At 34.5% G+C, this 25,674-nt stretch overlaps 2 protein-coding genes across 6 annotated transcripts in view; one reads left to right on the plus strand and one right to left on the minus strand.

The window, feature by feature from the left end:
* LOC142339590 (membrane-associated protein Hem-like) overlaps window positions 1-25,674 on the minus strand; it is a 479,910-nt gene that overhangs the window by 277,140 nt on the left and 177,096 nt on the right. The window lies entirely within an intron of this gene.
* The window catches only part of LOC142339592 (potassium voltage-gated channel protein Shal-like), a 109,010-nt gene that overhangs the window by 10,074 nt on the left and 73,262 nt on the right, over window positions 1-25,674 (plus strand). The gene's annotated exons all lie outside the window — the stretch shown is intronic.

Genomic DNA, 25,674 nt, shown 5'->3' on the forward strand with positions numbered 1-25,674 from the left:
TATACAAACCTTTTTTTATAATATAAAATTTTCATTTAAAAAAATTACGTTAAAAGCTCAATATTTTGTTCAAGCATACTAGCAAAAAATGCTGAGTAGAATGAAACATGTTACAATGGTCGTTGATTTCCAGATTTTTCCCTGTATAGCTAATAGCTCAAACTGATAGTCTATTGCTATCATGAAAGCAAAAAAAAATAATGAAACAGAAGACGTCTGGATATTTGACTAGACTTTGCACTTTCGCGACCCTTGCCTCATTTACAGCAGCTGAAAACGTTTTTTCACTTTATAAACTGTGACTGTTATAAAAGTTTGATCCTCTTTCAAGAGTCTCGTTTCTATTTCTGTTTTCCAAGGATGTGAACAACATGGTCTTTGTGTCTCGCTTTTTAATTTTTAAGACTCCTTTTTGCCTTTTTGTAGTTGAAAAATGGTGTTAAATGTTGAACGAATGTATGGCTGAGGAGAGCTGTGGTTATAAATAAATTATGTAACAAACAGTGGCTGGTGGTGTTATGTTTGTTATAACTAATGCTATTTATTCACATGGACTGATGATCAAAGTCTGCCTGGAAGCCGGTTTATTGCTTTATTTGATGACCACCGTTTGATATTCCATTTCCTTTGGAGCTTTCCCTCTGTCTTACTGTTTGTGTTTATTAGAAATTGTTCTATGCTTCGTTTTTAGTCACGCGCCCAAACAAAACATCTAAAATATTATTGCACTTGCTTAATAGAGCTTAAAACGTATATAGACTCTCTAATGCTCTTATGGTTTCGCCTTTTAGGTTGTGAAAAGAAATTTTTCCAGAAAAAATAGGAAAAATAAACAATTTGGGAAGCAATGGGGAATGCATTTTATGACTGGAATGATGCAAATAAAGTAAGCTTATGAGGCTGGAAGGAAAGCGAGCAAATATTTGGCTGATTTAATAAAAAAGACAATAAACTTGTCTCTGACCATGCTTCCAATCAAATGTAATCAATTATTTTCAGGTGTTTTTTATCACGGTCATTCAAAATTACCTCCACAACACTTGTAGTAGTAACTCTGTGCTCTACTTCTACTTGAAGAAGTACCACTACTAATATTTCCACTACAGCCACAGATATGAAATTGGAAGATAATATTTTATGTATATTACTTCCCTTAGGAACTTGTATCTTATCCTTCTGTCGGCGCTGTATCTTATATTTTGTGTACGCCTTTGCTAATTTGTTTTGTTGTTCATGTACAGTACCAGTACGTAATTTTTTCGCTTTTGGTGCATCATTTTTGTCAGTAGCCGCGCGCACCAAAATTTCAAACGCAAAGTGTACCGACGTTTTCTAATAGTTGCTAAGCGTATATAATAATGTTTCCATGATCAGGCACATTAAAGTCAGTGTTGTTTGTAAAAAAATTGTTTGACAAATTTTGTTTCAAATTTTGTTTCAAACTTCAAACAAAATTGTTTCTAAAATATATTTGCTGGAGTTATCATGATTTCGGTATCTTGAAATCGGTGTCACGCTTTTTCACCCCAATTAATTTAACCCCCTATCATTTAACCCCGATTTATTCACGCCTATATCATTTAACCCCTCTATCATTTCACCCCGATTTTATTCTTTCTATAAAATAAGGATTATTAAATTAGCGATATAATCATTTGGACATGCCTCGCGGGCCGTGGCCATGCCTCAGTGGCCCATGGGACTTGATATGAAACTATCACAACCGAACGTGGGATTAATTTATCTACTTAATTATGACAGAACATGCCTTTAATGTCGACTGCTAATTGGCGGGATGAAATGATAGAGGGGTGAAATGATAGAGGAGTTAAATGATAGAGGGTGAATAAATCGGGGTTAAATGATAGGGGGTTAAATGAATAGGGATGAAATGAAGTATAACCATTGAAATCATAACTATTATGAGAAACCTCCCTTAAGGCCTTCAATGGCAGGTCAAAACAAAACAAATTTCGTTAAAAAAGTGCAAAAAATGTCATAAAACTAATCTCTGCTTGCATTCATCTGGAAAAAATAATGTGGTTATAGGGCATTCCGATTGTGAAATTAAGTGAAATGTTTATATCCGAAATAGGTTACGTACGGACACTTAAATAGTTTTTTTTAAATTGATCGAAAAAGTAAGTTGAAACCTATTTCAATTAACTCCACATCATTGACAATGATGTTTAACGACAGCTCTATCTTTTTCACGTGTCATCGAAAAATTTGTCGGTGTATTACTTATTGCCTGAAATGGAAAAAACGGTTAAATAAACTACAATTGTATAGTTCTGGGGAGAACTTGAGACTACGTTTGCTATCAAAAACTTCTGCTTCTCGTATTTTCTAATCTAACTGTAAGAAATTTGCACAATTTAATTCAAAATCGTCGAGGACATTTTTTTATTGAAATGAAAAACCATCGGCTTTTTTCAAATTCAAGCAAAATCTAAATCGTATATTTGTATTTTTTTTAAATCGGAAACTCTTCTCTGCGTCTTTTATTTTTTGCCTTATAAAATTTGAGACATTGTAAGTGGTTTGGTGCTTTCTAATCTGTCTGTAAGGGTTGTAAACCCAGTTATGTCCTAACTTTATGAGCTCAATATCGTTGATTAGTTTCAGATCTGTCCAAAAGATCTTATTTAATCGTAAGCACTGGCTTTTTTTAAAGTACCAAAGTAATGCAGACTCTGTTTGGGCTCTTTTTACAGCCTTAAGGATTATAGAACCAGATCAACTTATTTCTGCGCGCCAAGTAGACTTACCTAAATCTATCTGACTAAGTGACTCTGGAAAGCACTGAATATATAAAATACGACAGAGTCAAAGATATATACATCTTGTACAAATATCAGAAGACTGATTAAAATGGTGTAGCATGCTTTATTTAAAAGAGAATAGAGTCTTCTGAGTCTATAGTTGTTGGAGGATAAACATTATGAATTTCATCTGCTGCAGAAGTGATAGCCGGAATTATCAATGATCTTGCGGTTCTCTTAATTTGCTGTCTGTGCCATTTGGTCTTTTTGGAAACTCAAACAGCGCAAAACAGCAGTTTTCATCAGTGCATATTGATAATGGATTTTTACGAGTGACATAGTGGTTGCTAACTTTTGACTTGAGTTTTCAGGTCTATTGATTACGAAGTTTTTCAGCATTCCTGACTTGAAGAGGCCAAGTTTTTATTTAACTCATATATATTACGACCAGAATTTTCATATGAAAGTTCGTAAAATGTAGAAGTTAAACTGTAATTGCGTATATTAAGTGCTATAAATCAATGCAATATTCTCGTATCTGGTTTGCTGAAAACTGCGTCCTAGATATCCTCTTTTCAGAATCTGATCTCTTTTCCTTGCATGGCTTCGATTTCAGGACAAAAGTTTAAAATGTGATCTGATAATGATTTACAATTTACAATGAATATGAATATGGAAATCAGAGAAGTAAACCGTAGAAGACCGTTTTCGATTGTTCGCTGCTGCATCGATTGATCGCAAAATAAAAGCAATCTTCTCAACCCCATGAAAGTATAACCCTGAAAAGTAAGCACAGCTCTATGAAGGTTCTACTTCTTTATACCTCAATTTTTTTACCCTCATTTTTTGACCCTGCAAAGCTGAAAGCTTCACCCCAAAACCCTTCCCCAAGTATCCCTAGTTTTCACCTTTAATTGTACCCATCATGTAATGAATCTACGAATTTTAATGAAATGAAAAACGCATCTGTCTAGCTGACATAATGTTTCTCGAATTTTTCCTTTCACTCATTGAAAATCGGTAGCTGTTTGGTAAACTAACTAAAAATGAACAAACAATATATCTTTTGTATTTGTCTGTTTGACTTTATACATTTCATTTTGATGACAATAAAGCGATAAGGGAAGAAAAATGTTTTCACAGTGGGATTATTTTTCTTTTAAGACGTTTCAAATCATTTCTGCGCTATTTTGGAAGTTTTATTGTATTTAGGAGAAAAATTAAGGGACTGAAAACTTTTGTATTTTACAAAAATACCACTTGTTATATAATCTATGAATATGTATGGTTTTATGTACTTTTAGTGGCACAGTGTTTTTTTTATGGTGCCTTTTTTGTGACAAGCATATGTCAGTGGTAAATTTTTATCCACAGTTGGGGTGAGGGGGGGGGGGGGGTTGTTCTACATTTTGGTGATCCAAAATTTTGTTGGTTTAAAAAGTAGTTTTTTTTCCACATGTACTTGTTATGTAGGAAGCAGATTAAATGTTTCATAATATCATTGGATATGCGAAATGGCTTTTAATATTATAGTACTATATACATACTACAACTACTAGTACAATGCTTACACTTTTTTCAATCTTTTGAAACACTAGAATACAAATGTGACTACAGCAGTGTGTATTTTGGTATATCCTTAATTCGCTCCTACTTCTGTTCAAAAACACTCAAAATAGCTCAATTTTGTTCATTTCCGTTCTAAACGCACATCTTTACATGTGTAGTGCTTGCTACCACCACAATAAAAGAAAGCAAAGCCAATTGTATTAAAAAGTCGAGAATAGAAATTTCATGGGCGGCTTTACGATCAGAAAAAATCGAATTCATTCTTCATTTTTTCTGCTTTTTGAAAAGAATTGTTTTATTTGTTTTTAAACATTTTCTCTTTTCAAGAGTGCTTGTATGAAGCCTGCTCTTTTCTTTCAAAGCCACCAATGATTTTGAATTAGAATTCGACTAAATAACAAAGAAGCTCCTTAGCTGTACATGCATGTATTACGTATACTGGCTCGTCCTAATTCTACTATATATAACTACTGCTACCTGTTTTTTCTTTTACTCTTTCCTCCCCTTGATTTGAAAAATAAAATCTGTCTAGACTGTGTAAAATGCTTTAAATCCATTCAGATGGTCCTTTACTCTCTCTGATTTAATTTTCCTGGCTTCTTTTGACTCAGATGTTGTTTTTTCAACTCAAATGACCCTGGCAGTAGTAGTAGTACGTATATTTTTGTGCTGCGCTTACAAAATTTTAATTCTCATTTTGCAGTCATTAATGGGGAGAAATTCAGAGAAATACAGTTTGTGTATACCAGTGATTAAAGAAACAGCGAGAAATAAATTATCTTTTCCTCCATGAAAATGTAACCTATTTTTTTGCTTTTTTGCATTAGATTCAGTTTCCAACTGCTACTTTCAATGGTTTCAGCAATCACTATTGTGTAAAAATCAGCTGCAATTGAAACTACTAATCTATGCATGTGTTAAAATTCTCGCTCGTTTCCCCCGATTTTCGACTTCAAAATCAAAAAGGAAAAAGCATTCCTTTAACTAAGCATTCCAATATAAAGAGCCTGTTGTAATTGTTTTTCAGCAAAAATGATTCTATCAACCATTGAAAATTATTTTGTGTAATATATCTGTGTGGTCACTGAAATGACGTCTGTACATGGTTACTACTCGGACTTGTATAATGATGTGCATTAAGTAAATATGCTGAGCTGAAAAATTTAATGTGTTTTACCCTGCCTCTTATGATTTTTGTTAAAACTATTTCACGCCAGAGCGTTTGGGACTTTGATTGAACTTTTTACTTTGGAGTTAAAGATTTTAAATTAAGTTAGGTATTTTATTTGGTGTCCAGCATCTCAGTCTTATTTGATTCACTCCCTATCAGTTAACACCGATTTTCTCCTCTGAATTTGATTGGATACATTTGATACTCAAAATAAGAGATATCTAGTATTTGCTTAAAATGTCTATGGATTAACAAGTAAGAATAAGTGGAATTATTTTTATTTACAGACTCTATCGAAATGCTATCAAAAATAAAGTATTATGTTTCCGATTTATTCAAACAGTTTTTGAAATTTTAAGTTTTTGCGCTCACAAGATTTTAAGGATTAATTCGATGTGTTTGGCAGCATTTTTGTCCATTATAAGCACGTTCGGACTGTTTTTTTTAGTTTGGGGCTTTTTAGCGATCGTTCTTTTCAATGTTTTTTTCACGTTCTGGGTTTCAGAATATTATTTTGAGCATTGTCTAACATCCTTCAGTCTAGTTTTTGGGAAAATTGATATTAAATATAATTATTCTGTTCTTTTTGTGGTATATCGTTTTTGTAGTCTGCGCTAATTGACAAATAAAGATTTCAAACATGCTAGAATAATGTCATCGTAGCAATTATTTTATAACGTTTAAAATCGTTACTTGTCAATTGGCGCAGACTAAAAAACAATATACCACAAAAAGAGGAACGGAATTATTAAATTTTAATATCAATTTCACCAAAAACTCTCTACACTGAAGGATGTTAAAGCAGTGAACGAAAACTATAGACTATGCTTAAAATAATATTCTGAAACCCAGAAAGTGAAAAAACAATGAAAAGAATAATCGCTAAAAAGCCCTAACCTATTAAAATAGTCCGAAAGTGCTTATAATTGACAAAAAATGCTGCCAATCACAGAATTAATCCGGAAAATCGTCTGAGCTCAAAAACTTGAGTCAAAATTTCATTAACTGTTTCAAAATGCTTGAAACATAGTACTGTGTTTTAAATATCATTTTGATAAGGTCTATGAATAAAAATGATTCTACTTTGCTTTTTATTCTTCGTTTAATTTCTTTTTTATTTTTTTGATGTTAAGCACCTTGATGAAATGAATTCTTTCTGTAAGTGAATTACTTGTTTGAATTTGAGTCTAGGTTTTCCTTGAGACGGTGCCTGAGTCTTCTGGTTGTTATGTATTAAATATTTTGAACTAAATTGGGGCGTTGTTATTGGAGCCTTTTACGACTTGAATGGGAGTATTTGAGAAGTGCCTTTTTAAAGTCAATTTTGTTGCTATGAACTTGAAGCAGGAAAGGAAACGAGTGAAAGGAGTGATTCAAGCTTTGAACAACATTTAGAGTGAAAAAACTTTCAAGCTGCTGTTTTTGAGTGAGCAAGAAATTGAGAAGTGAAAAAGGTTTTTGTAAGCATGCAAATTTTTTTGTTAACGAACGGCTTTTTCCGACATTTTTTTTTGGTTTTGACTTTTTTATTAAAAGGTTTGAATAGGCTATATTAACATCTTTCAGTTTGTTTTGATGTTCTTTTCAAGCTTTTTGGTTATTATTTCGATTTTTATGCCTATTTTGAGGGTTTTCGGTCATTTTGATTTTTTTAGGCTACATAAGCAATTGCAATTGTTTTGCGCATTGTTTTCTTTCGTTGCGTTCTTTGGGTATTAAATAGACACATAGTGTTTTAAATAGTTTTGATGTAGACCTTTATTGAAGTTTCAATGCTATAATACGTTATGCTTGTTCAGAAATTAGGGGTAAAAATCAAGATATTTGTTCTTTTGTCAGTTTCTTCCATTTTTTTGAAGTTAGATTTTTTGAAGTTAGATTTTTTGAGCCTATCACATTTTCTTAATGTTTTATAAGCATTTTAATGATTTCAGCTTGATCATAGATAGGTTTTTTTGTGCACTTCTATTATAAGCGAAAATAATTGAATTTTTCAATTTTTTGCAGTTGGTTTTTGTGACTAAGTTTTATTATTTGATTTTAATTTTTTTTGAGTGGGTTCATTGTAATGTTTTTCTGACATTCCGGAATTCTTCTGGCTAGCTTTTTTTTCAAATATCTGTTCATACATGTTCATTTTTAACTGTTCACATATTTTCGTTTTTGAAGTAAATTTGTGGTGATGACTTTGGTTACGCCGAAAAAGGAAGTGGAGCGAAATAGCGAGTGGTTTTTCTGCGTATTTTTGCCACTTTTTTAAAGCTGATTGAGAAAAGGGTGTTTAAACAAAGTTTTCTTTCTCGCTAGTGGTTTGTTTGTTGTTCACATGTGGGAATTCGACTTTGGTTTTTACTTTTTGCGACTGTTTATCAGATTTTTTTGTCTATATTGTTTTCCAAATCCATTCACCGTCCAATCTAGATCTATTTTTATGAATTTTACGCCGGGACGGGTCCTGCTATGTTTTCTTTTGCCATATGACGCTTTTTCTTTTTAAAATTTTTTCACGTCGATAACGTCAAAGCAGCTAATTTTTCATCTCTTCATGCCCTTTAAATGACCTCTAGTTCGGGCAAGCCTATTTTGTAGCTTTTTTCGGGAGCCTACGGGATATTTACTATTTTGGTTAGCACAGTTTTTTTCCATTAGATAAACTTTGCCTCTTAATTCGAAAGAAAAAAACAAATAAGAATCTTTGTTAATATTAAGTATATTATATCTGAATTAGTTGTCTTATTTAAATTTAGGTCAATTTGTTGTGTTGATGTTTATGTATGCTTAACAATAGATTTCTATAATGCATTTTTCCTTAATATTTTCTGATTTAGTCGATGAATATCATTAGTGTTATATGTGTCGGGTAATATTCATTTTTTGCTATCTTTTGCTCCTAAAATTCAAGGCATTTTGAGCGTTTGCTGCTGTTCCGACCAGGCTCTTGTGCTGCATTTTGAATTCTAGCATCAATCAGCCGAAATTAACTCGGTTAACACATTTTCTGCGTTTCATTTCAAGGCTTTACTAAAATAAATTTGGTGGAAATTGATCACAGAAAGGTTTTTCGGTCATGCCTTCACTTTTACTCATACGCAATATGAAATATTTCCAATTTATTGCAATGATTTAAAGCGTTGCTTATATTCACATATCATTAATTTATAATTGCTTATAGTTTCCTGTATAGCACTGGTAAGAATTGTTGAAAAACGAGCGAACGTATATACTTGATGTATAATTGGAAATTTTGTTTGCTTGTGCATCACGTGAATACATTTTTGTGCTTTCGGTCGGATAAAAAATGTTTTGAAGTTTTTGGTAAACAATAATTTCATTCAATGTGTTTCTTTTGTTGACATTTTTGATCTATTTTTTCTTATGACCTTTTTCTTGCTCAAATTTGAATGCAGTATCGAATTCCTTTCGGTTGAATTCCTCGGGTAATGTTGTACGCTAAGTTCGATAGTGCAACTTTATCCACCAATTTTAATACTCAGCTATAAACGCATTCATAAATATACTATCTATTCGTTGACATGGTTTAAAGAATTGCTAAGCTCTAACCGATTAGGTAAAAATGAATGGGGGAAAAGTTCAACTGCATTAGAGAGAAGGAAGTGAAATAGAGTTAGTGTGCAAATAAAGTTGGAAAAAAAGGAAATTACCATTTTGTAATGTCAATACTGTTTTTTTGTTCAATCGGCCTCTTGTTTACTTTTTTCTCTTTCCTCTTTAGAGGAACAAATTTAGTTTTATCTGTACTTGTCATTTGCACATATGACGGCGTTGAGCTTCATTAAACTCACGTTCTCAGCATTTTGAGATTTTTCCATGTTGTGGTGAAATTTGTCGTGCATTCCAGCTCAACTGTTTATGGTCTGCATTGATGCGTTTATACATTCAAAAGTGTTTTTGTGTTATACAATATGCCATTTCTGATATACGTTCATATCGTTTCGGGCGTGTTGTATATACCTAACTGTATTTTTGTGTTATATGCTATCCCAGGTCGACCACTATGAACAATTACTGGCAACCATGTCCAGGCCATGCATGGTTTCCATTGAAACTTGACAACCATAACCATATAAACCCATTAACTCTGGCTGAAAAAGAGTGCAAAAAGTTGATGTTAATGTTTTTGTGGATAAAAAATTTTTGTAATGGTAGCAAAAGCCTAACATGGCGATCTCAAATACGATGAAGCTTCGCGGTGCCTTGTAAGACTATACCCCTTCAAATTTCAATCAGTTTAAATTTTGAAGTTAATAGTTGTAGTGGCAATAATTGTCAAAAGAGACACATTTATGATTTTTAAAGACTGTGAAAAAATAAGATTCTGCAATTGGGACGTTTTTGGCCACATCAGCTTAAGTAGCTATCACAGTTTACAATATTTGCTCTAAGTTTAACAGTCCTTAGCTGATTAGAAGAAAATTACAGTGGAAACTACCTACGTCAATGATGATATTGCTCAGATGACTTTTAAGAGAGTCAATGAGGGAGCGACCAAATGAAAGATTGTTAAGCAGGAATTGGAATTGGTTTCTTTGACTTGTCAAAATAAGTATAGATTTTTCTTATGTTTTTTATTCAGATGTTTCCGTAATATGTTCAGAAAATCAATGTTTCTTTAAAACTTCAATATGTTTCCTCATTCAGAAAAAAAACGAAATTATAATATTTAAAAACCTAAATATATAACAATGATTTTGTTTCTAGAGCAACGAATTTAGATTATTGCAGCAAAAAATTGCAATCGAAATTGTCAAAAAATTATGCAGAAGCCTATCAATGTGCCCTGTTTGCTCAAAATTTCTAATGCTTTGTGTCAGGACAATATATTATCATTACAAAATTATCCAGTGCCATAATGCCCAATTCCAATATACTCATTGTGCCAAAATACACAATAACAGAATATTCAATTAAAAAATAACCAATTCCAAAATACCCTAAATGCTATTTGATTGTAATAAACTGACAATTAAGGTTCAATCCCACATTTATGGTACCAGTCCACAATTAAGTACGAATTAACTGATTGGATGCAATTTAATTAAACTGGACGCAAAGCTATCACACAAATTTAGATTGACATCTCAACTTATTCCGTACATCTAAATTTGTGTGATAGCTTTGCGTCCAGTTTAATTAAATTGCATCCAATCAGTTAATTCGTACTTAATTGTGGACTGGTACCATAAATGTGGGATTGAACCTTAATTGTCGGTGCGTAAAATCCTCCGATTTGAGTATGAACAGTGTACAATTGGGTAAGAAGACGGGAGAAATTTTGAGAATTCCGCCACAGAGCCTAACCGCATTGCATTGTTGTGTTTTAACGACTGCAGAATCTCCTAAGTACCAATTCTCTCGTTGTCCGTCGTTCCCGTGTCAAAAAAGAAGCTTTTGAAATTTCGCGGTTGATTGGATATGTCTGTCTGTAACTGGTGGCTCTTATACGTTTTCAGACATTTTTCGGCGAATAAGTTTCGTACCTTTTGCCGATCTGGTTAGTAAACACAGCTGCGTTGCAAAATCGGACCCTATTGGCAATAGAATGCGCGCAATTATCATACTATTGACTGGATTTGTCTGTTCTTGCGGTCTCCTTCATTTGGTTTAAAAATATTCGGTTCTGCTGAGAGGCACCCCAAGTAACTCTGCTCATGTTTAGCGTCTATATTTAACCAAATTTAATGAGTAGAATGACATCTCAACTTATTCCGTACTTCTACTCATTAAATTTGGTTAAATATAGACGCTAAACATGAGCAGAGTTACTTGGGGTGCCTCTCAGCAGAACCGAATATTTTTAAACCAAATGAAGGAGACCGCAAGAACAGACAAATCCAGTCAATAGTATGATAATTGCGCGCATTCTATTGCCAATAGGGTCCGATTTTGCAACGCAGCTGTGTTTACTAACCAGATCGGCAAAAGGTACGAAACTTATTCGCCGAAAAATGTCTGAAAACGTATAAGAGCCACCAGTTACAGACAGACATATCCAATCGACCGCGAAATTTCAAAAGCTTCTTTTTTGACACGGGAACGACGGACAACGAGAGAATTGGTACTTAGGAGATTCTGCAGTCGTTAAAACACAACAATGCAATGCGGTTAGGCTTTGTGGCGGAATTCTCAAAATTTCTCCCGTCTTCTTACCCAATTGTACACTGTTCATACTCAAATCGGAGGATTTTACGCACCTTGTATATATGCCCTACTTAGCAGTAAAAGAGAACTCGTATTGGAAGCTTCTTGTTGGCTTGCATGAATGTACTGGAGGTGTTTCACCAAACAAAGTTCTTACTTATTACGAAAAGACCTCTATCAATATGTTCGCAGAACAGTATCTGGCGAGTCAGATAAAAGTCTACTATTTTCACTTATGTCAGTTTTATTCGGCAAGTAAGTGAAGTCGGCCTGACAACAGTTTATGGAGATAGCCTTGAGCGAGCATTGAAGTTGCGAATGCTTCCAGACATCAGTTTTGTCCTGGAACCAATCTGTTGACTCCGATCTTGTAATTGAGGAAATACAAAATGTCTGAAAATATTTAATCAGACACAGAATCCGAGGTGAAAATTGACCGCATTTTTATAGAAACCCCATGTCCTTTGGCACTCTGTAATCAAAATGATGCCGATGAAGTAAGAGCAAGAACTAAAAGTTCAATCGAAGGTTGTTATTTGTGTGTTTTGTCTCTTTCCAGGCAATCACCCTTGCATTCGGACTTTTTCTCGATTCTGTCAATCAGAAGTTTAACATTGTCAAAAAGTTAAGCGGTGGTATACTGGCATATTGCGTTTAATGGCATTGGGTATTTTGGAATCAGGTAGAATGAAAGTTTGCGAATGGAATCAGATAAAATGGAATTTGGCAAGGTTTTGATAAGAGCAGCAGAAAAAGGAATCTAAATGTTGTTAAATATGAAAAATATCAAAATTTTCTTTGAGCAAAATTGAGAAAAGAAAAATTTTAACCGTATTGTACCCCCTACTCTATAAATTGGAGTCACAACGGTTAAAAATATAGATCTGAGCAGTGGATGACTTCTCTAACTTTTGATTTTTAAAGTAATTTGAAAAATGGATTGAATTTCTCTTTTAACGAAATCATTTAACGATATGAGAAAATGTGATCAGATATACATAATCTTTTAAACAAACGCTTCGCCCAGAAATTACTCCACGTGTAGACCATGTTCTGGTCTCAAATAACATTAGCCGATGATCAAGAGCCTAGCTAGTTTTTCACAATCACACTTGTACCTACTTGATTGTATATCACAGTGTGAGGCATTGAGCTGTACTGAGTGTGAATAGGCTTCCAAGCAAGAGTAACTTCTTCGTTTCCCTTGTTGTCTTCTTATCTCTTCTTCTTCCTTCCTCCCTTAACCTCTTATCACTCTCACCTGTCGCTCGATTGGAGAGGAGCCTTGGGCCATTTTGAGTCAATTGCTGACAACCGCCCTCTTTCTTTCTCTCTATCGTTCTCATTCTATCGCTTTCTCTCCATTTCTCTCTCTTGTTGTTGAAAACTAAGTATCTGTTCTGCCGTATAAGTTGGTTGGTTGTTGTTCAAATAGCCGCTTTTCAAACTTTTAGTCTATATGTCCGTTCATGAAATTATCAAAAAGAAGTGCAATGATTGAATGGCGTTCAGTACATTACGGAGTGAAATCAAAAGGCAAAATCATAACTGCACCTGCCCCCCCCCCCCCGAAGAAAGAATTTATCATTAAGTGGTGTGTAACCTGGAGTTTTATCGCCTAATAAGAGGCGGTGTTAGCCAAACTGTTTCATCAGATCTAGCCAAACAAGGAGATAGTGCATGTACATTAATTGAAATATTCGCGGTGATTTTTTTTTCGGCAAACTTCTAATTATGTTTCTGGAATTGACTGAGCACGCAATACTTTTGAAGTTAAAAAATATGTTCTTGATTTTTCTATTACAAAGTGTTACTTCACATGCTCTCCTGAATTAATCGTAGCTTATTTATTTTTTTCTCTATCGTGCGCATAGCGCAAGCATTTGCAATGTCAAAATGAGCTTATGCAGTACTAATATGGATTTCTTGTCATTGTATGAAAATTTCTTTCAGTATGTTTTCCATGTTCCTGAGTGATATATATTCATCGGTCTTACAATGTATCTTTTCAATAAAAATTTGGACTTGAAAAATAAAAATGGTAATTTGGTTTATGTATTTGTATATCTCTAATTTCAAAATTTCAACTTTTTTAATTTCCCAAGAACAAGGTGTGAATCAATTATTATAGCAACTGTGTCTTTTTGATGCTTCACTGTTTTTCCTGTAGAAATACCAATTAGCCCAATGTTAGTCGGTTATGGTTGGATGTTTTGCTGCAATAGATTGAAACATTTTATTTCTTTAAACCTTTTGTCTCATGTTCCGTTGCTCATATGATAGCAAAACAAGTGGAATGTTTTGAAGCACTAAGGAAACAATACGAATAATTGTTTGATTGTGACTAGTTATTGTTTCCATTTCGAAATCGTAATTTTACTTTATGATTTGCTTTTTGTGAAGCTATTTGTGCATCATTTAGTAGGTGCCCTTCTCGAAAACGTATCTCGCATTGACTTTCGCTTCTCACAAACCTTACGAAATAGATTTTGGTGTCTGTGGTCAGTGCACTGCACTCGATTTTTTTTAAAATTACTTTTTTTTAAAATGGTTGATATCCCTCCTTATGCTGTTAACATTTAAAATTTGAAGACCAAAAATTCTCAAACAAATCACCTAAGAAAAACGATATAGCAAAATGGTGGGAAGCAAAATGACTTCAAAGGAAAAGTATTCAGTAATGATTATCATTTAATACTATTTAAAAAAAAATCATTACTGAATATTTTTCCTTTGAAGTCATTTTGCTTCCCACCATTTTGCTATATCGTTTTTCTTAGGTGATTTGTTTGAGAATTTTTGGTCTTCAAATTGTTAATGTTAACAGCATAAGGAGGGATATCAACAATATGCTGTATTTTTGCTGGCATTTCTCCAGCAGATTTGGTCCATTGTGGTTTCTCAAAATCAGAACTAGGTAGAGTAAACTCCTAAAACTGGGATGCAGTAGAAATCCCTGCTGATATTTCTCACGAGCACCGTTCTGTGGAATACGTGGAACGAATTGCGAACCTCTTTTGCGGAAACGACCTCTTACAGTTATTTTAGTGACAATTCTATCCATCTCTTCTTGAATCTTGAATGCACTTTTTGTTCCAATTTTGTTTGCAATTTTTTTGTTATTGGTTACAAAAATTAATTGAGAAATATTAAACGACAATCATTTGTTGATCAGCTAGCATCTTATTTTTCCTTATATTTAACAATTGCTTATTATTCGCCTCCGAATTGGTAACTTTACATTTTAAAAAAAAAATGAGAATTGCAACTTTGTTGAGAGCATATATTTGATGAATAGAAATTTTAATCTACTGTTTTGTTGGATTTTTATGCGGGCAGCTCAAAGCCGTGTTATTTTTGACTTTAAAGTCGATGGTAACGCCTAGATAATACCATTTCCTTTTTTTCTTGACATTTTACGTAGAACCAAAATAAATTATGCGCGAAAGCACGCAGTGACATAATACCCAATAAAAATACGTTGATTCCTTTTGATTTTGGCTCAATAGGCTGATTAGTCACCTTGTCGTGTACGGTGCGTAAAGTTATGTTTGTTGGTATTAGTTTTTTCCCTCTGATCGCTTTTTCTTCTGGCTGTAATTATGTATCAACGGGTGTATTGTTTGAATTTAAAAATTTCCATAAAGTTTTACTGTGGGAAAAATCTCCTGCTTCAAGAGTTGATTAAAGTTTTGGTAAAGTAAAGGTGATGCTTCTTTCAATTTGTTGATTTTTACATATTTTTGTTGACTTTGTATAAAGTCAGTTTAAAGTTGACGGTGAACGCAAAGTAAGCCGAAGTAAAAGTAAGCCGACATAAAAGCAAGCCGAAAGTTATGTAATAGTTATGTAATCTATCAGAAATAGTACATTGTTAACCGTTACAATCAACACTGTGCATAGTCTTCTAGTGCATAATGTATTTCAATGCACCAAAGGAAAAAAGTCAACTTCTGACATCTAGTGGGTACGGGCCTCAGCGGACTGCTGTCCATGGTCACCAGTGGGATGTAATCTGGAAACCGCGGGCCGAAGCAGGTGCAACTTAAAATACGGGTATCCCAAAATTTTTCGGCTTTCTTGACCTCATTTTCAAATTTCGGCTTGCTTGCCTATCGGCTTGCTTGACCGCCACCAAAGTTGACACATTGAGTATCAATAATGTGTTGAATTTGTCTTTGTTCGTTTTTTAAAATTGTTTTCCCCAAGTTTTAATTGCGACCTTGTAGATGTTTTTTAATGTTTTGTATTCATGTTTTATTTTTTGGTAATATAATATATATTTCTTGTTGCAAATAGTGCATTGGCTTCAAGGTTTTTTTGTTTTATTTCATTAACTTGGTGCTTTTAAAATTTCTCAATTATTGGTCTTTCTTTTAAAACGTTGCACGGCAAATATTTTGTTGTTTTAAAGGAATTTTTTAATTCGTACATGAAAAAATTGATGAACTTGACAGCTGCTCAGAAATGTTGTGGGAAGTATTGATCTTTCAGTTGTTTGTTGGCTTTGCGTTCCCATCAGTTGGTTTTACCTTTATTGTACTTTCGACTGCCTTCTTTTCACGCATTAGCTTGAGTCTCCCAAGCACAAAGGATTAATTTTTAATCATACTTGACTGTCAAAATGACTTCATCAGACTTTTCGCTGTTACATCGGAGCAAATTTAAATATGAATTAAGGACACTGCTTCTAATAATAGTTACGTTTAAGGCATCTATCTTGTTCCAATGAAACAGAAATACCGAATAATACTGACTGTAAAAATTAAGTTTTGTGATTCAGTTTTTTTGCATTTGTCCCTATCATTGGCCTTTGATTGTACTGGTTTCCCCTGAAAATTTTCGGACAATTGCTACAATTGGTAGACGATTAAGCCAAGAATGTGGCAGGTTCGGGACATCGTGCCAACTCACATCAAGCCATTTTTTTTTCATTCTCATTAGTTATGATGTGCTCGAAATATTTAATACAAGTAGTGATAACTAATTCAGAACATTATGAGGATTTAAGTGGTCATAGTTTTAACTGATAACGTTTATAATCACCTCGTAGAAAGTATGGTAGATCATAACACCGTTTTCAGCTGTTCATTGTTTGGAACTACCGTTCTCTATAGCTGGTTTAAATTTGACCGTAGTTGTCTGTAACCAAAAGCCCGTTCGGAGAATATTTAAGCCCACCGAACTACCCCAAGTCATAAAGCAGCCTCCTTTTCACCCTCTTTTAAGCCGAGAGTGATATTGAATTAAATTGACTTGTTGCATTTGCATTAACTACCGTCGCCCCAGTCGTGCGGGATTAGCTAATATCGATTAAGCTGGTGTTGTTGATTGGAACGGCTTTGATCTCGGATCTACCTGGGCTAGATTAAAAGCGGGCTAAATTGACTGTCCGGAAACATACGTCACATGTTAAAAGGCACCAGCTACGCTCAGTTCTTTGTTGCCGACTTTGGGCCCAAAATTAAAGTGGAATTTAGCTCCCCTGGTTTGCTTTTACATGCAGTAAATCCGGGCTAAGTTTGGTGGTGTTATCTTTCCGATCAAATTATATTTTGATATATTTATTTCCATTCACGCCTGAAACTACCTCTATGCTATTTTTATGATATTTTCTCAAAATTGTACTTTATTTTATCAGGACTCAAACTGTTTCTGCCTTTTGCAAATAGAAAATAAGTTCGCCTTGTGATATTTTGATCATGAGTCGGAATCTAGTTCTGGTAAATTTGAATTAGGTTCAAGTATGTAGTTTTGGTTTGTTTGCATTGTTTGGTCTAGCAACATTATTTTGTTCCCACTGTTTTTTTATTGTTACTTCAGCTGGTGAAATTCTTCGACTTCCAATTTCATAGAATTGAACTTCTCTTCTAGGGCCGTTGGTTTAAAATGGTCGCATACAGCATTTGTAAGAGTTTTACTGAACTTGGAAAAGCATTTGGGGAATTGCAATTTTGCAGTTTTAAGTGAAGATTTTAGCTTTGAAGTGGTTGAAAGTGAGTGACGTCAGAGATTGGGGGGCAATCTTCACTAGCCAAGCAGGCGCAGTGAAACTTATTTACAACCCAAGTGGGTTATGAAATGGGGTTGTAATAATTCATAACATGCCAGTTTTGTAAGTTTTGGCGACTCTTTGGTTCTTGGGTTAGTTTGCATGTTTGTAGAGTGGTCTATTTGTAAAATATTGTTGAATTGTTTATAATAACCACAATTTTGTCAACTAAATTGGGAACCTTCTTGCAGCCTAATTTGGCCATTTGCAGTTAAAATATCAGTGCGTACAGCTTAGCTATTGTAACTCTGTATTAATCTAGCTGTGAGCGGGGCTGTAATCCTTAAAAATGGAGATTAAGTACGTCAATGTTGCTAACTGAAGTGAAGTCAATCTAACCTACCCCTCCCCCCCCCCCCCCCCCCAGTAGCCCACTGCAGCTACAACTACCCCACTTTTTGTTCATTCTGTTCTCTCTGTATTTCACGTTATCGACTATCCTCCTACGGAGCGCCCCCAAAAACTCCCGAAAAGAGAGATGATTAGAAGATATGATACCGTCATTTTTCCTATTCCAACTAGGGCTAAAACAGGGAAACGAGCGCGCGGAAAAGGGGGCAGGGGCAGTTATGGTAAAAATGACATGAACAAACTGCAAACTATTATGTAGACTTGCATAACAATAAACTAGAGCTGGTTATTTAGGTTTTATAGCTTGAATTTTATTGTATTTTGCCCTAAAGAACGTGTACGGGTAAATTTTGAGCCCAATTTTGCGCAGCCAATGTGTACCACACTGCTATTGCGTTAGATATTGCACATAGTCAGTCTATACTAACTGTCGTGTGTGTAGATATATATGTTAGTGTGTGCGTGTGGGTTGCAAACGTGAAAAAGAGCGTTTTGTGAAATTAAGTGTTGAAATGACGACTGCGCTTCCCTTGGACATTGATAGTATGTTGCACTAGTTTATAAACCTACAAATCTGATACATATGCCATTCTATTTCACCCGCCGTCCGCCGCTTGTTAATATCACCCCTCCCCCCTACGAGGGTGGTCGCCCCACTAATTCTACTTTCTCTTTCAAGAGTAAAAGTACCAATTTCAATGTGATCTGTCCCCCTGGTAATGTTTAATTTTGATATGTCTACTATGTAACTGGTAGTGGTAACATAGAGGTAGTGGTAATTTGGGGTGAGCTGGATGAGTGCGTTGGAAAAGAAGGTGGGGGGGGGGGGGGGGGGGGAGAAAATCAGTAACCAAAAACTGAAGGTAAACTACCCGTCCCCTGTAATTTTATCGGATAAGCAGGAGTACTGATGAATACTTAGCAGAGAGCAGCTTTTTAAAGGTTCCAAATTGCTTCAGACATTATTTATAAGATGCCGCGTTTTTAGCCGATTGTGACTAGAACAGATTTTTATTCATGTTTTTAATTGCCGTCGAGCGAAGTTTGAAGCAAGTGTTGTCGTGTTGTATTTGTGCAAAATTTTTGGTTAACTGTTTAGTATTTCTTTCGCTTGAATGTTTAATTGCTTTCGAACGAAAGTAGAGCAATTGTTGTAAACGCGTGGCTTTTTATGCAAAATTTTTGCCTGAGCGCTTTCTTCTGGAACATTCTTTCGGGTTCACTTCTTGAGTGAAATCGAAACTTTCACGATTCACTTTAAGATTTTTTGAATGAATAAAAACCGACTGTCAGCGATGATCGTATATAGCCCGTGTAGTGTAGCGGTTAATGTCACCGGGTCTCATCGGAGAGGTCAATTGTGAGAACCCCACCCGAGTCAGAAATTTTTGCACCATAAAAGTTTCTTTACCCCCCCCCCCATCTATATGCCCCGTCTAAATTGTTTACCTCGCCAGTCGTTCGAGGGCAATTCGTCCGACATTAGTGGGTTTAGTTTTTTTACTTTAAAGCTGCTAAAAAGTGGTAGAGAAATGCAGTTATTTTAACTTCATTTTAACTGTGTTACTATGCCTTTAAATAGCAATTTAGGAGCGTTCAAAAGCTGTTTTCTACATTTAGGAAGGTAACAGCAAATTCGTTAATTCATTTGATTTTTTGCCTTCATTGTTAAAGTATTATTAATGAATGCCTGCGTGATTTGTATATAATATTTTTTGTTTCAAGAATGTTTAACCGTTTCATGTATGTTAGCTTTTAATTTATGCTTCAAAAAAAATTAATACTTCGCATTTGATCAAATTTCTAGTAAAAATAAGGCAGTCAGTGTTAACTGAATTCAAAATTATTTTGAAGGCGGTGTTTTTATCGTTTTGATTCAAAAACCATTTAAACCAGAAATCAAGAAAAAAATCAGGACCACTTATTCAAATTTGTAGCCAACGGTAGCATTTTTCAAAATAGGTTTAGTTATGATACCTATCTAAAGCATCGCTGTACAATACTTAGAAATATAGTAATTCCTTTCCATTTTTTTAAAAAAAAAAGTCTGATTTGTAAATTGAGCTATTGCTGTTCCTCCGTCCATTGCATTGGAATTGTGGGCAGTCAGTTTTAAATCTGTCTTTCGAAGTCATGCGTCGCGTCTGGTGATAATAATCGACAGGGCGTTCAGCCGACGAGGAAAAAGTGAGAAACTTAGACGACAGCTTAATACTTTTTGGTCAAACAAATCCGTTTGGTCAAAATATTCTGTTCTCCGACCATTAAGAAATGGCGTGAGGTCGGCTTAAATTCTCAATTTTAATTCTCGGCTAAACCCCTTGTCGTCCAATTTGGAGATTGATGCTTCGTCTCTTTTATCTAATGAGAAATTAGAGATGTATTTGAAGGGAGGAATTCTACCCATATTAGCCAGGCACTTATCTTCCAATTTGGGTAGCCTTGTAGTTGCCCCGTCTCAAATACGTGAACAAAGTTAGTGGAGGGACTGACCAAATTGCAAGGAATGAGGGTGGTGGGTTGAGAAGGCGATTCAAGGGGGAGGAGCGTTGGTTGTGTGGGTGGGTGGGTGAGGGAGGGAAAGAGGAAATTTGTAATTATTCAGAACGGAATGGGAGCAATGAGGTGTCACTAAATGTCTCTCGTTTTGAAAAGCCATACTCAAATACGAAACACATATGCAGTTTCTCTCTAACTCATCACAACTGCGGCTACCCTTTCTGTCATAGTAATTGGTTCAAACACCTTTCCAATCATCTATTCTGTCCCTCCTCCCCCCACATTAGTGGGCATATAGCTTTTATGCCAACTCCCCTCTCCTCAAACGGACATGTTTTTTAAATTGTAACGTTCTATATAACAACATAATTTGTTAGTGGGGGTCATAAAATGACTTGAGGGGGCCAGAATAGATCCGCGTGGTCATTGTTCTGAGATAATTTCAATGTGTTTAAAAACTTTATGGAGCTCACATTTTTATCTTCATTGAAAAACGTAATGTTCTTGCACAGCTTTTTAAATTTGTTTTGAGTTTTGATGCAGTGGTCACGTGACTCTGATAAAGTCACCCAGAAAATCTGGTATTTGTCGAGAACGGCGTAGCGGTAAGTTGCTTTTAAGCAGCAGTTTCTTAGCAAAGCAATTCAAAATGAGTCATAAGCGAAATCAAAAATCTAAACAAAATAAAACCATAAATTCCCGCTACTTGAACTTTTTTAATAAGTCATATTTAATATCTCTTGTGCATTTTGGCCTTGATTCTAGCTCCTGCATCTTTTCATTAAGAAACAGGAGCATGCATAACTATAAAATCCAATCAAAATGGTTCGCACATTAATGTTGTTGTACAACAATCAATTTTTATTGCTCTTGAACGAAGTTCATAGCAATTGTAAACGTGTGTTTTTTTATGCAAATTTTTCGCTTGCCAGTTTTGCGTTTTTCTTCTAGAACATTCTTTGACTTCTCAAGTGAGTTTTTCACGCTTTCTTTCTTCATTTTTGAGTGATCTCTATTGCTCCGAAGTAAAGCGTGTTGCTAATATAAATCGGTTGCAGAATAGTACAGGTAAGTGATTCGTAGCGCAGTGGTTAGTGCCTGTGGTTGAGGACCGGGAGGTCAGTGGTTCGAATGGTGGCGGGTTGAGGGTTTTTTGCACCCATAAAGACAAATTGATCTAGGCTACAGCCCCTGAATTAAATTGCCTCGCCTGTTCAAGAGCAATTCTTCCGACATTTGTCGGTTTATGTTTTTCTGGTCCTTCAATCCCAATCGGCTTTATGGGAATCAATCGCTGCTACTTTTCGGAAATCTGCCGGGTATGTTTTATTGTCGACATTCTTGGTGATCTAAAATGGACGATCAATTGAACCTTGACCTATACTTATTGTTCCGACCCCTCTTGAGGGGGGAGGAACTATATACTCAAATGGGTTTTTGTTCAGACAATTTTGGCCGATCGATATATTCATCGTAGAGAGTTGAGACTGGTATCATTAGAAAGCTTGTTCAGCGTAGCATATGGAATTATTTTTTTTATTTCGTTTTTTACAGGGAGTTATCGAGTTTTAAACGTTTGAGACATTGAGTGAATTCCGTTGATTTAATTCACATTTTCCGGAATTTTTGACTAAAATTGTGCTAATTTTGCAAAAAATTGTTGCATATTTTAAAGAAAGTGTTGTTGATTTTGTTTTTAATGACAAAAAATGTCGGTCATTTTTATTTTATTTTGTCAAAAATTCTGGCTAAATATTTCAAAATTGAGACTTCTTCATCACGAAATAAGTTTCTTTAGTCCACCTTGAATATATTTGCCGAAAGTACACACCTAAACACCACTAACACAATCTTTGTAGACTCAAAAGGGAGCTATTTCTACTTCAACTTCCGTTGCGAGTGCTCCGTAATTAAAACTTTGCCGTTTTTCGCTAACTTAACTCGTTGATTATCAAAAACAGAGCATTTTTTAAACTAAAATACTTATATCTAAAACATTCTGAAATTTAAATGTTCTGAATGGACGAACAGCTTTAGCAGAGCTAGTTTTGGACCAATCTTGGACAGTTACAGTCCAAAAATAATTCGCATTGTAATCAGTCGGTTTTTTTATAAAAAAAAATTCGATCTTTTTTTTATATTAATTAAATAACAGAACATTTTAATTCAAAGCTCACTAGTGAGAGGTCCAATTCGCTTCCTAAAATGTTCCAAATCATTGTATCTAGTTTTTTACTTTAAAGCTTTTGGTCGTTTTGATTTTAATATTTTTGATTTTTAAATAATTAATTTCTTTTTGAACTTTGCCTCCGTTTTTCTCATAATTTGGTCAACTTGTAGCTTAGTGTCAGCAATGAAAGTATGCCTCTTCTTTTTACTGATTTCCATTTCAATCTGTATTGGGGTTTTCCAACTTAACTTATGGTTTTCTGGCTTTGATACTACTAGATTTCATTTTCCTGGTATTTGCCCATTTTTCACATTTTCTACTTTTGTCACATTATCACGTGATTGACTGTTCATATATCCCATCATTGGCGTTCAAAATAAAAAAAATGAAAAAATTAAAAGCCTTACAGATATAGACTCTGGTTTTACCGGCTTCGAAAATAGTTTCTCGAAGAATTCAATTGAATTTTTTAATTTTGTCTTCAATTGCTGTTTTCACTTCGTCTTTATAGTCGTATGAAAGTTCCTGTACAATGACCTACTCTCGTTAATTACAGGCCAAACATGACAATTTTGTTATCACGGGAAGGTGTAAAAAGGGTTTGGTGTCACAAAATCTAATGTTTTTGAAGAATGCGTTCTGACTTCACTGGCTTCGAAACGTTTTTTTCACAAAAAAAAATAAATTATTTTTTGATTTTTCATTTTTACGTTTCTTTTGTATAGGAAAGATATGTTCTGGATAATTGCAGGTCTCAAGGGCTTCCTTTCGAAAAATAAACGAACCTATTTAAATATTTCATCATGTAAGTAATGGCTTTTATGTCTTTGGAAATATTTTTTTTCGAAAAAAAAACAAGTATTACTTAATTTTGCCTTTTCTTCTATTTGTCTACTTGTTACCTGGTTTTATTAATGAGAGGTCACTTAAAACATCATCAGTGTTCGAAGAAGTTGCAATTGAACTTATTTTGAGGGCCAAAATTTGGCTTTACGGCTTCAAAAGCGTTTTCTGGCAAAAATTAACTGATTTTTTTTTACTATTTTGTTCTTTTTCAACCGCATAGAAATTCAATACTGACAGTTCTTTATTCCCATCTTTAGAAACACTAATAATCGTAAACCTATGAGATATTTTAGTTGATTTCTAAGGGTTTTCATTACTTCGAATTTAATTGTTTTTAAAAAAGGTATGCGAATTTTTCAGTTTTACTGTTTTTCTTTATTGTCTAATTGTTACCAAGCTTTATTATTGACTGGTGAATTATTTTTTTTCTTTTCTGGTGAATTACAAGTGATTTTGTTCAGTTTCAGTTTTATCTGACGCTGTTTTGACTTTGTTATTAAGTTTTGTTTTTTAAAGCGGACATAAATTTTTTGATGTAAATAATGTTTGTTGTTGTTGTTGTTGTTGTTGTTCTGGTTGTTGTTGTTGTTGTTGTTGTTGTTGTTGTTGCTGTTGTTGTTGTTTGATTTTGCTGTTGGTCTTGACTCGCTTTCTCAATATTGGCTTATCTCATGGTTCTAATGCATCATTTTTTACTCCACTGAGTTATTTGCTTTGGAGGCTATCTTTTCGTTCATACACCATTTTTTTAAAAAAAATACTTTAATTTTGGGGTTTTCTATCTGTTCCTCATCTGGTAGACAATTATGCCAAAATTGTGGATGAGCAGGGTCGGAACCTTACGGGCGATCGCACTTTACCGAGCCTCCTTGTTCGATTATATATTATTTTGCCTCTTTGAACTAATAAACCACACATATCTAGAGTTGTTCGAAAAGAGTTTAGGACTTTAAACGTTAGCTTATTAAATGCAAATGGCTCAACTTGAAATTGAGTTTGTTCTCATTGCAAATTCGATTAATTTTTCAATTTTGCGCCATATGTTTTGTTCTGTCATAACACAAACAGCCAAATGTCGAATCAATTTCAATTTAGGGACTGTGTGTTGAAATGACAAGCGCATTACAGCCTACTAATGCTGGAATGACAAGCGCATAACCGACTACATAATGCTAGATCAATTTGGTTGATAACATTATGTTACGTTTTTTAAATCTTAAATAAACAAATTCGTTATTGCACTATTAAAAGCAAAAATACACCATAAGAATATGGAGCTCACATTTTTATCTTCATTGAAAAACGTAATGTTCTTGCACAGCTTTTTGAATTTGTTTTGAGTTTTGATGCAGTGGTCACATAACTCTGATAAAGTCACCCAGAAAATCTGGTATTTGTCGAGAACGGCGTAGCGGTAAGTTGCTTTTAAGCAACAGTTTCTCAGCAAAGCAATTTAAAATGCACGGAGTCATAAGCGAAATCAAAAATCTAATCAAAATAAAACCATAAATTCCCGCTACTTGAACTTTTTTAATAAGTCATATTTAATATCTCTTGTGCATTTTGGCCTTGATTCTAGCTCCTGCACCTTTTCATTAAGAATAAGGAGCATGCATAACTATAAAATCCAATCAAAATGGTTCGCACATTAATGTTGTTGTACAACAATCAATTTTTATTGCTCTTGAACGAAGTTCATAGCAATTGTAAACGTGTGTTTTTTTATGCAAATTTTTCGCTTGCCAGTTTTGCGTTTTTCTTCTAGAACATTCTTTGACTTCTCAAGTGAGTTTTTCACGCTTTCTTTCTTCATTTTTGAGTGATCTCTATTGCTCCGAAGTAAAGCGTGTTGCTAATATAAATCGGTTGCAGAATAGTACAGGTAAGGGATTCGTAGCGCAGTGGTTAGTGCGTGTGGCTGAGGACCGGGAGGTCAGTGGTTCGAATGGTGGCGGGTTGAGGGTTTTTTGCACCCATAAAGACAAATTGATCTAGGCTACAGCCCCTGAATTAAATTGCCTCGCCTGTTCAAGAGCAATTCTTCCGACATTTGTCGGTTTATGTTTTTCTGGTCCTTCAATCCCAATCGGCT

The sequence above is a fragment of the Convolutriloba macropyga genome, chromosome 5 (genome assembly GCF_964194025.1).
Source record: "Convolutriloba macropyga chromosome 5, txConMacr16.3, whole genome shotgun sequence".
NCBI lineage: Eukaryota > Metazoa > Xenacoelomorpha > Acoela > Convolutidae > Convolutriloba > Convolutriloba macropyga.